We start from the raw sequence: 12,456 nt of genomic DNA, 5'->3' as shown, positions 1-12,456 counted from the left end.
TGTGATGGAGCGGAGGGGAGGGGATTCGTGCACGCGAGCGTGCGTGGGTACGTGCATACGCACGTGGGAGCATAGGTGTGTGCGTGCGTGTTTCCATGCTGTCCCCACCCTCAGGCCAGCAAGGTCGGGATTACTCTTCCTGGTTAACAGACCCAGGAAGTGTCTGTCTAGAGGATGGGTTCTAGACTCCAGTGATGGAGAATCAGGGAGCGGACCGAGAAAGTCCCAGAGATGCTGAGGGACTGATGAGATGACCTCAGGAGAGCGCTTTATAATAGAGAACTCTAGGAGAAAAGGCTGAGTTGAGAGGGAGTAGAGTGGAGAGCAAGAATGAGAGAGGCCAAGCAGGCCTGTGGGCTAGGAGAGAAGGGTCTGCGTCCTCTTTCGCAGAGTTGGCTTGGCAGTAAGCAGCTTCTGAGGAAGTGCAGGGATGATGGGATTAGGGAGGTGAGAAAACAGACGTGAGAACTACTGGGGAGAACGTGAACTGGATTGTTTCCAATGTTTTTCAAGAGACACAAGTCCAAGATTAGAGCCATTTTCATTACTTTAGCTGTTTAGATTGCTGACGTCTTTGAGATTCTTTCCATGTGGGTTCAGAACTCAAACAATGTCTGTCTGGCGGGAGCTTCTAGATGGCACCTTGGACCTAAGGGCAGCCCTCAGGACACAGATTGGCAGCCAGGTGGTGGGGCAAGGGACTGTGCCCCAGAAAAACTGGGATGGTTTCCCTAAAGAGGTGCCAGCAGATGTCTATGACAGTGACTCACCCAGGGTCACAGCAGCCAGATGTGGTGGGGCTACAATCCAGCCCCAAGTTCCGCTCCTTCTGGGACCTATACTCTTTGTCTTGGACAAGCTGCCTACCCCGTCTGACCACCACACTTTGTACAGATACCGAAGGGAATAAAAAGACATCCCAATGGACTAAAGGTAGACCCATGTGAGACCCTTTCAAAGAGAAGGCCTTATTCACTTAGTGGCACCTTTCCAATAGGTGAGCACCTTTTGGGCAAGTAAAGTCTTGGCAATTGGGAGAACTGAGCTGGGCCTGGCTGGTAGAATGAATAGGGTTGGGGCAAGACCATCCTGATGGGGGGGCGGGGGGGGCGGGATTCATGGAGAGTAGAGGTGGGGATAAAATTGGAAAGACAGGTCAGTTCAGACTGGTAGGGCTTTGACTGACAAGATAAGGGCTTGCAGACGCCAATTTCCATGAGGACTCTACCTAGAAGGAAATGCTTACTTCCTCATTCTTAAGGAAAACTTCCAGGTAGGATGTTAGACACGCCACATTTTGCTGTGTTTCGGTTCCTTGTCCTGACTCTCTCAAAGCAGAAATCATCTGATTAAGGTTTGCTTCCGACTCACATAACATTGGAAATCTTTAAAAGTCAGATTTGAGGATTCAATATAACAGTGACCTTCTGATGCTTTCAAAAAGGGTGCCTCTCTATAAAGAAGTTCCTAATTCATTAACTGGGGCAGTCACTGAGATGTTAAAATAGATCTTAATCTGAGAGACTTGTAGCTGGCGGTTGAAGGGAGACTTTTCCTTGGATACTGGCCCTGCCACCCCCTCACCTCTCCTCTCTCTCTCTCTCTCTCTCTCTCTCTCTCTCTCTCTCTCTCTCTCTCTCTCCATGTAAAAATTATGTTTCAAATATACACACACTCAGGACTGAGGTCAATAAATATCAGTGATGTTTTAACATCACATTTTAAAACAACTAAATTGGATTTAAAATTTTTGCATGGTATTTATTTCCATCGAATTTCAATTTAGATTGGTGGCGATCGAAGGAATCAGAATAAAACTATAAACATAATTGTATGATAAGACAGTCAATCATGTTTAATGTTTATGCAAAAGAGAGCAATTGGTTACCCAGGACACGGGAAACGTTTGTGGTTTAATTTCACATGGAGCCCAGACATCTTTCTGTAGACCTTTGGTGATGAACCACCCCATCCACTGAAAACCAAGCACAGTTGTTCTCTCAAGTGCCAAGAGGCCAAGGAGAATGTGACGTGCGACGAGTTGTGCCTGAGCCCTCAGGCCCACACTGGGCCTTGCCATGTCCCAGCAATCAGTGCTCCCCAGTCACCTGTGATGTAGGTGGTTTGTGAGTCCCAGTGAGTCCGTGGGCCACAGGAACAGAAAGAGGCTTAACCAAGAAGGAACGTTGTTGGGCTCCAGCTCTTTTATGCTCCCCCGACTCTGCCTTCATCCATGTGTTTCAATATCCACTGAGGCAAGACAGCCACCATCAGCCATGGGGGCAGCTTGCTTTCGCATCACAGAGGACAGAAGAGGAACTGGTGTTCCGTGGTTCTTGCCTAAGAAAGAGGGAGTTTCTTTCCCACGAGATCTAGGCATGGCTCTCTGGTTTCACTGACCCAAACTGAGGTAAGCCTGCCCACTATTGACCTGGCTGGATGGGATCTGGTGGCAGCCACCACAGAGGCCACTTTGGGCACTCAGCTGGAAGGTGTCTGAGAAGGCCTCGGTGTTGATGAGTCACCAGAAATTAATGGTAAAATATGTAACATATGCGGCAATTGCTATGCATGCTGCTGAACTATCTGAAAGCATCCAACTATTTCATTAATAGGATTTTAAATACTGTTTTCCTGCCTCACAAACTGACCCAGGTTAGACATGAAAGCCTTGAACCTTAAACAACACACACACACACACACACACACACACACACACCATTTAAAGCTCAGAAACTGCCCACATGGAAACCAATGTGTATACTACGGACTTTTTTAATGTAAGCAGAATGTTTTTAAGTTACGTTTAATTTAATGAATTCTTTAAAATGCTGAATGGTGACATGGAAGAACCTGTCACTGTTGAAATGCTGAAGTGCTAACTAGAAACAATTCAACAACATGATCATGAAGAAATCCTTTTGCTCAGCTGCACTTTCTAACTCATTTTTAAGTAGGCAGATAGATGCCTTTCATAAAAATATATTGCTTACAAGCAGCATTTAGGGGGAGCTCATGAAGTGCCGACCCAGGCCGGGTAGATCACCTATGTCATCTCATTTAATCCTCACACGCCTGGGAAGGAGGGGCTCTTCCCATATATGAATTAAATGCTATCCCCACTTATGAATTGCTTGAAAACTAAACTTTAGGAAAGTTCTTAAATCCCCTAAGACTCCCAGGTACTGAGCTGTCAACTCCAGGCTTAGATGGTCTAACTGCCATGGCGCCATGATGGCATTCTCCCAGACGTGGTGCATGGATTCGTTCATTTATTCACTGGCTTAAAACAACTGAGTGCTTTCTGTGCTCCAACCAGGCACCATGTTAGGCTAATCAGGAACCACCTCCCTGGGGGAAAGCTCGGGCATTGAGGAAGGCTTTGTTCGGACATTTCGTTTTTCCAAGGGGACACAACTCAATACAAAGTGCGTGATCTCGTCTGTCATAGAAAGTCACTGCCAATGTCGCTGAGGATTTCCTTCTGTGTTTTATGTCTTTATGGTTGGAACAATTCAATAAGGTTGTTTGGCATCCCGGTTTTATCAATAAATATTTTTTTGAAAATATCTTCCTATTACAAAAAAAAAGTTACTAGGCGCTAAAATATGGGTATAATATGGGATAATTTGACATATTTGGCTATTATTAGAAATTTAAGTAGCCTTCACAAATTTCATATTTTAAATACTATTGCATTATATATATTTATATTTAGCTGTCGACTATAGTTCCCTAGGTAGGAAAGATACTTAGGAATTTAATCACAGTCAAAGGATAGAAATATCTCATGGCATCGTGAAGAATTGCACACTAAATTGTCCCCAAAGTCACAAACGCATGCCCATTTCAGCCCATTTGGGTCTGCATAGAGTGGTATCATGTCTTTGGGGCTTGATGTAACGGGACCTTCTTGGGATTTTATTCTAGGGTTTAGTTCTAGACATAATCTCTCTTAAGTGATGGTAATTACTAGTATAATAACTAGAACTTTCTTCTTAAAGGGTCACTGTGACATGTCCACCTAAATGAATCAAAGTCAACCAGTCAATCAAGTTATTTGCCAGGAGGGAGTTCATGGGCCTTAGAGGTGACCCTTTCCCAGGGTGAACTGGGAATGGCCGAGTCTGTGCCCAGGCCCAAAACTAACAGAGGCCTAATACCAGCATACGGACGGTAACATGGTTAGATTAACAACAACTACAACAAAAAGACACTGTTCATCACTAGCATTTGTTACAGAATGTCTTAAGAATGACATGGTTCACATGTACCTCCCCGCCTTACAATCCCAGATAATTCTGCAGCATCATAGTATTCTCCAAATACACTACCAAACACAGGGCAGGTGTGAGGTAAACAGGTGATATAGTCATCAATTCATATCTGAGTCAGAATAGTTTCCTAATGTCCGGTCTTCACTTACAAAATTTCTCCTCTATTTTCATTTTGAAACAGGATTACTTGTGCACTCCATATTAACCTTAACTTTTTAAAGAAGGGCAATCTCTTCAGCTGCTGTAGAGAGCAGAGATAGGCCCAAGGGTCAAATCCAGCCCTCGACAGCCTATTTCCATGTGGGTGAGAGCTAAGAATGAACTTTACATTTTTAAATGATTGGAAAAAAACAAAAGAATAATATTTTGTGACACCTGAAAATTACATGAAGTTCAAATTTCAGGGTTCATAAAATAAAGTTTGATTGACACACAGCCACGCCCACTTATCTGCATTTTTCCTGACTGCTTTCACACTACAAAGGGAAAGAAAGCTGAGTAGGTGGGACAAAGATCAAATGGCCCACAAAGCCTAAAATATTGACTATCAGACCTTTTACAGAAAGAGTTTGCTGACCACTGGTATAGAGAATTCATCGTGTTCATAGTATCTAATCATTGAATAAAGCAAAGTAAAACATAACAGAAAGATTTTATGCACCAGCCCCCAATAAATAAATAGATGAAGAATGGAACAGAGGGAGGGAGAAACGGAGGGAGAAAGAAAGAGAAAGGAAGTCATGTGTCATTAAGAAGCTATCAGACATTTTTTACTCTACATGACTTTTTAAATATATACATGTGTGAGATTGCAAGTAGATTGCAAATAGAGTGGTTCAGAAAAAGGGAGTGGCAAATAAAAAAAGCAAAGGCAACAAATTTCAATTTTTTAACAAGCAAAACAAAAACATAATAAAACAAACATTCTAACAATCGCCAAAATGACCCCAGAGACTCATTTGGCTAAAGTCAGTTATGGCACAGGCTCACCTTGCTCGCTGGGCTGGGACTAATTCTCTAATGAAAGAGGTGGGGTTGACCTTCAGAAGTGATTTAAATGGCATTAAAAAAAAAACCATCCAGCGGGCCCCCTCCACCTCTAAACAGGAAGGTGGCCCCTCCCGCCTACCTCCTAAGGGAAAGGTTGCCCCCAAAGTCAGCAAGTAACTTACAGTAATGGATTTCAAAGTCAAGAATCTAATGCAAATCTAAGCATTTGCTTATACACTCTCTGAAGTCTCGACAGATTAAGTTTGGAAGTATTTTCATAGATCATATCTACATAATCTAATAGAGGTGATTTCAGGAACACAGGAGAGGCTTCTTGCTATGTACTTGCCAAAGTGCCATCCTCGCCAATGACATCCACAAGGCATGCGTTTTGGCTTGAATTTTTTTTTTTTTTTCATTTCATCCAATTTATAGAACCATGCTGAGAGGTTTTTAAGTAATATTCTGCTTCTGTAGCCAGGTCTTTGTCTTGGCAAAAGGACTGGGTGCTTCTGAGGAGGAGCGACCCTCGTCTCTGCTAAGCTCATGTAACGTAATTGACTTTGTTAAAGGACATTTAGGAGCCATGTGATTTACATCTCCAGAGAACTTCAGGTATCGCCCACGCCAGGCTCCACTTGTTTAAATATTTCATGTTAGAAGGTGCAGCAGGTTTTCAGCTTCATCAGCACCCACTCTCCCGGGCTGAAATGGATTGTGTAGCCCAGTCGTTACACCCAGGACTCGAAGCAAACAAAGTCCCTCTGCCTTTTCTCTCCACAAGGGAACCTGTGCTGTCACATTAGCTATTTCCATCCAGTTACATGAGGCTCGGGCGAGGTTTCCCCAGGCTAATGTCTCGGAAAAGATTCGAGTCTGAAAACTTCAATTTTCCTAATGTAAGTCATTTTTTTAGATGTAAAGTGTGTCAGTGCACTCAGGGTCAACGGGGAGGGGAGGTGACAGCACATCCAAGCTGTGCAAGCTGTGGCTCCACGGCAGCTCACAGTCCCATTCCTCTCTGTGTGGCCTGGGATGTGGGCCTCTCTGAGCTTCCGTTTCCTCTGGTGTCAATAATACTGCGAGAGCTTTGCACGGTGACGTCATATACCCGCTGAGAAGCACCACGCTCTGCGAGGGCCGGTGTCACAGAGTCAGCTGGCTCCGGTCCTCACGATGTTCCGGGGTGCATTTCCTCCTCCTGAGGCCCCACAGCGCACACCTGAACCAGGCACTGTCAGAGAGTGTGAAATCCCAGGAACAAAACCAGAGCGAAAGGCCCAGCAGAGGGTGATGATGGGGGGACTTGCTGCTGTAGACACAGTGAGCAGACTCAGCCACACTGACGACGAGAGGGGTCTCCCGGCACAGAACTGGGGAGCGGTGCTCCAGGCGAGCAGAGCAGGGGGAGAGCTGGAGCGAGTGGATCAGTGGGCGGAGGGGGAAGCAGAGGCAGAGCAGACACAGTTCCGGTGACGCTTTGGGGAAGCATGTGGACTGTGTTCCCAGGGCAGTGGGAAGCCACTCGATGGTTCAGAAAGGAAGTGACATGAGCGAGTCAATGAATAAATGTGAATGCGTGAAGGAATGAATGTTTTATGGAAAACAGCTGTTTAAAAGCCTTATGCAAACACACACACACACACACACACACACACACACACACACACACACAAGCTGTGTGCTTATTGCCCTTTTATTCTGTGCAAGCCCAGAGACAAGGTGGGTTATGTCTGGAGCAGGCCCAGGAGAGACTGGAATGACCTCAGTCGAGGCTAGCTTGTGACACTGAGAGAGGTCATTGGTAAGGAGGCAAAGTCACAGGGATTTAGTCATCCCTTCTACCAGCATGAGCTCACCACTCTGTGCTGAGTGTCCTTCTAAAGAAGCCCCTTAAAAACCATGTCCAAAGAGCAGACAGACCACAAGTGCATACTTATGGGATAACTTTTGTAAATGACTATAATATTATGTGAATGGACACCTGTGACATGGAATACAACTTCTGGAAAAACACACCTCTCAAGTGTGCTGTATCTCAAACAACTTAGATGGCTGTGCCTACTGATGTCACAGTAGCACTTGTAAGCTTCAAGTAACAAGGAATTAGCACATGTCAATAATATGCACGCTTCCGTGAAATGTGAGACCACAAAAGGAAAAGTTTAAATTACTACTTTATATTATATATGATCTTAAGTATATGTTAATAATTAGACGAATAAATCGACCATCCTGAGTTTATTTTCCAAGTAGTCAAAACACTATGGGGGAACTCTTTTCATTGAGAAAATAAGGGCGTCATCCCATTTTTAGGCCGAGTAAAGTGAAGCTTACATAGAAAGTTTCATGCTTGAGATACTTGGGTTTGTTCGATTTATCCGATCCAAGCCTCTCTGATACAGGACACCTGTAGCTGTCCCTGAGGCCTTGCTTTGAGCTGATCTTGGCCTGTTTCTTGGCCTCGGTGACCTCTCAGCACACACCTGCTCCCCTTTGTTAAAACGTTAGAGCTGCATGAAGTGGATCCAGGAGTGGAACAGCAAGCTCCCCATCACTGCTGCTGTGCAAGCCAGTGCCTGAGGCTCACAAAAGGAACATGCACACAAGGCACCCCTGGGAAGGGGGCCCTGTAGGTCCACGAGTTACAGGGCTACGTCTCTCAATATTCTACAGCCAGAAGCCCAAGTACCTGAAGGGGCTGGGCTCCTGGCATGGGACCCCTTCCAGCAATCTCCCCGGGACATACATTTCACTCCATCCCTGGAAATTAACCTGTGCCTGCCAGCCCGAGGCGAGTCCAGTTTCAGTGCCAAATCAACCCTGCCTGCAGGCATAAGGAAAATAGGCCTGAAGGCAAAGCTAAGCTACCTAAGAGGAAGAGAGAGCCGTAGCCTTCCTGGCAGCTCTAGCTCGGGGCCTGGACCAAACCTTCCAAGGAGAGACTCTGGGCCCTTAGTGCTCTTCCTCGCCTGTCTGGCTGGGTCACTGTTGCATGAAACACCCTCCCCTGGGAAGCCCTTCTACTCCCGTCATGGCATCGCCAGGCTAGGTCTCCATGTGCTGGCCAATCGTCTATTGGAGCAGCCATGCCTCAGTGTCACCACTGTCTGTAGAGCACACATTCAAGGGAGCAAGGAATTGTCCATGTCTTTATATTTCCAAGACTCAGTTGAATCTCTATGTTGGGTCTATATTAAAAAGTAATTATACGCTCAGTGCTATGACAGAGTCCCCCAAATGTTGCCTTAAATAAGAGAGAAGTTTATTTCTCTCTCGCATGACAGTCCAGAGAAGCAGGGGACCTCTAGGTCTCTACATGGAGGGCCCAAGCTGGCGTGGTGTCCCTGCCACCCTCGGCATGTAGCTTCCGTCCGGGCCCAGGTTGGGCACCCCAGTTGTTCTCAGCTTTAGGTCTGAACCTGCAGACCTTGGAGGATGGAAGGAGGGTAAAGGGAGTTTAGCTTCATTTTAAGTACAAGAAACAGAGGTTACACACAACACATGATCTCACACCCCATTAATCATGGCAAAGGACAGGAAGATCACCCCCATAGATAGCCACGTCTTCATCCCCCAAAGCTGTGACTATGCTACCTTACATGGCAAGAAAGCTTTGAAGATGTGACTAAGGCTGAGGACCTTGAGTTGGGGCACGTATCCTGCGTTATCCAGAAAGGCTCAAAGTAATCAAGTGAATCCTTAAAAGTGGATAAGCTTTCCTCGCTGTAGTCAGAGAAATGTCACAAGAGAGAAAGGGTCAGAGAGATGCAAGGATGGAAGAAGAGGGCCAGAAGCCAGGGACCGCAAGTTGCCTCTGGTTACTGGAAACGGCAAGAAAAAGGATTCTCCCCTGGAGCCTCCAGAAGGAACATGACCTTGTTAACATCTTGATTTTAGCCCAGTGAAACCTGTATCAGAATTCTGACTTTCGGAACTGTATGAGAAGAAAACTATGCTGTTTTAAGCCACTAAGTCTGTAGTAATTTGTTACAGCAGCAACAGGAAGCTAATACAGCCAGTCACATGCCCCTACCTAGCTGCAAGGGAAGCTGGGAAATGTAGTCTCTGGCTTGACAGCCATGTCCCTGCCTTGAGTATGAGAGTCTCCCTCTCTGCAGCCACCCAGTCCATATACAGAGACGCAAGACAAAAGCCCAGCTATGGTGGCTCCCTGCAAGGCTGTGAGCAGAAAACCTTCCAAGTGCCACTGTCAGGATGCCAGCTGGAAAGTAGGGCACCAGAACCCTCTTGTCTCAGATCCTTAAGTTGATGAAGGGTTTATCAGTCCCCACCCACCCTATCTGTGCCTGAGGAAAAGAGAAAGTATGGGCTCCTTCTCAAAGATGCCCCCATACCTCATTCTTCTGTGTCCCCTCCCTCCACCTGCCACTCAGAGGATCTTCATCTGGTCTGTGAGCACAGCTTCTTCCAGGTCTCCTGCAGAGCAGATGTGATTCTGCAGCACCATTCCATTTCTGTCTGACCCTCAGTGGGCACTCAAGGGAAGTTTGCAGAAGAAGCACATGCTGAAAAGACGGCCAGACAAGGACTAGCTGCCCATCTGGAAGAAGAGGAAACTGATGCTAGACAGGTTCCACTATTAGCAGATGCAGTCTGTCAGTGGCTACACAGCCCTCACCCTTTCTACTTCAGGAGGGGTTTGTGAGCAGACTTCCAACAGAGAAGGTCAGCAGCTCTGCTTCGGGGTTTCCTCCATAGCCCAGAGGGCTGATTTTCCAGGATGCAGAGGCTGGAATTAACCTTCCCCTTCAAGCAGCTGTAACCAGTGACCTACCTACCCACATAGGCTCCCCCTATCACAGGTGGGTCACTCTAACTGGTGCCTCTTATGCTCCTGAACCAGGGGGATAGCTAGTTCAGACCACACATGTTCCCTTGCCCTGTGTCACTTCCTCACCACCCTCCTCGTGCTCCTGAAGCCCACAACCCTTCCCTAGGGAAACCCAAGCTAAGACACATGACTTGCCCAAGAGACAGGGCTGGTAAATGGCACGGTCAGAACTCAACATGAAGGGGTCGGTGGACACAGACACACATAATCGCCTCTGACAAACCAGTACGGATCAGCTAGGAGATCCAGGACCAGTGCCTTCTGGCAATTTCCTCTCCACTGCGGGAAAGCACCGTGCCTCCACTCACTTGGTCAAGCAGACTCTCTCTGCTCTCAGGGCCTCCCCTGGGAACAAGCGTCTGTATCCAGCATTTAATTCTGTCACTTGACACCCATGCAGAGCTCCTACTATGCACAAGCCACAGGGGCACCAACCACTCGAGGGTGGGGCAACAGACGAGGAAACAGGTAAAATAGTCGCCACAAACACCTTTCCTGGGTACCTGGCAGAGCAAAGAGAGCAATAGTCTCCATGCCGCTGAGGAAGGGCTGGAGAATTGACTGAGAAAATGGGTATTCTCACAGTGCCTGGCTTAGAGTAAGCAGCCAATTGATTTTAGCTTTTATCATGATTTACATACTCATTCATTCATACATATATGCAATATATCACAAAACTACAAATATGTTCTATCGTTCCCATTTTACAGATGGGGAACCTGAGGCCCAGAGAGACTGATAACATGCCTGAGGTCACACGGCTGCACTGTTGGGTTTTGAACGCCAACTCCTAGGCTAACATGTACTCATCACTCACTCCTAACATTACCAACACTCCTAGGACCGTTAGCCGGGATCACCTTTGCATCCAGCCTCTGCTCTTCTGCACTTCCCGACATGTCCCTCAGAGCATGCTCATTGCTGAACTCAGGACAGCTGACTTCTTGGGGAGACAGGAGAGAAAAATGAGGGCCAGGTCACCACCCACCTTAGCTCCTGATACACGACCATTTATTGCCCAAACCTCGGTGTTTCCTTGGGAAATGGCTGATTCGCCAGCAAGGCCTTAATATCGTTCCAATCAGCTCAGTGCCTCCCTCTCCTGTGCAGTCCTGGAGTTTCAGAGGCAAACCTTCCACTTGTACGTGTTCATCAAAAGCAGGAAGTTAATGGGGATGCTCACCAAGCCGCAACGAAACGAGACACCTCCCAAGTGGATGGGTGGCATGACTTTGCAATTGCCGTCTGCATCTACTAAGATGAAAAGAAGCAGGGACATGTGGATGATGCCACCCTCCAGATCCCCTGTAGTCCCCACTCAGGCCAAGCGAGCTAGATGACACATTCCGTACCCCGTTTGTCCCCATCTCCCTCATACGTATGTCACCTCCACTGGGAAGCCCTCCCTGCCTATTCCAGCCCAGCACAATCTTTCTTGCAGCCTGTGCTTTCCCTTAGTACCTCCTACTGTCATCCTCTGGTACAAGTAGTCTTTTGCCAGGTGCCTGTGTTGTCTCCCCAGGAAGCTCCATGAGGACAGGAGCCAGAGCTTATGCCTTTGGATGTCACCACCCAGCAAATAGGGCTTAGCAAATAGGAGGTTCACCAGAAAGTATTAGCTGGTTCATTAGTGGTGAACTCCTATACACACTTCAACACTTAGGAGCCACATACTCCAGAAAGCCTTGAAAGGAAGGACCAAGCCAGGCTAATTTCTGAGTCCCCAGCTCTCAGCATGGAGTAGTTTAGGGGGTGGCCTGTGCATTGTCCTTGTTCTCAGGCCTTTGCCTTTCTCCCTCCTCTGAAGTGGGCGGTGGACACGGGAGGCAAGTCCTTTATAGAGCGGTCTGTGTGTCTCCCCCTGAGAGTTCTGTTCCCCAGCACATAACAGATGCCCAGTAAAGACTCAGTTACAGAATAACTTAATAAAGGCTTGAGTCCCCTCTTTGTCCTCCTCAGCCCCCATTTACTTAATCAGCCAAACTTTACGGGTCCCTGACATACCCCAGCACTGTACTGTACCAGGGAAAAAGGGGGTTACAAACAATCTCTGCCCTCAAGGAGGGAGCAAAGAAAGAAACCAATGGGTAGTAGTCAGCCTGGGTTTTTTCAGTTAATCCTCACAAGTACTTCCAATGTTGGGTGATCTCATTCCATTATGCCAATGAGAAAAACGGATTATCCAGGCAAAGTCAGTTGTCCAAGGTCATAAAACTAATACGTGATGGGGACTTCTGTTTCAATCAAGGACTGTCTGACCCCAAAGCCCATTTCACTGAGCTTTCTGACTAGAAGAAGAGTTAAAACAATTTTTAAAAGACAGCAAACAAGTAA

The sequence above is a fragment of the Rhinolophus sinicus genome, chromosome 3 (genome assembly GCF_057876585.1).
Source record: "Rhinolophus sinicus isolate RSI-liver-muscle chromosome 3, RSI-T2T, whole genome shotgun sequence".
NCBI classification, from domain to species: Eukaryota; Metazoa; Chordata; class Mammalia; order Chiroptera; family Rhinolophidae; genus Rhinolophus; species Rhinolophus sinicus.
Note: the sequence above shows the minus strand (reverse complement) of the source record.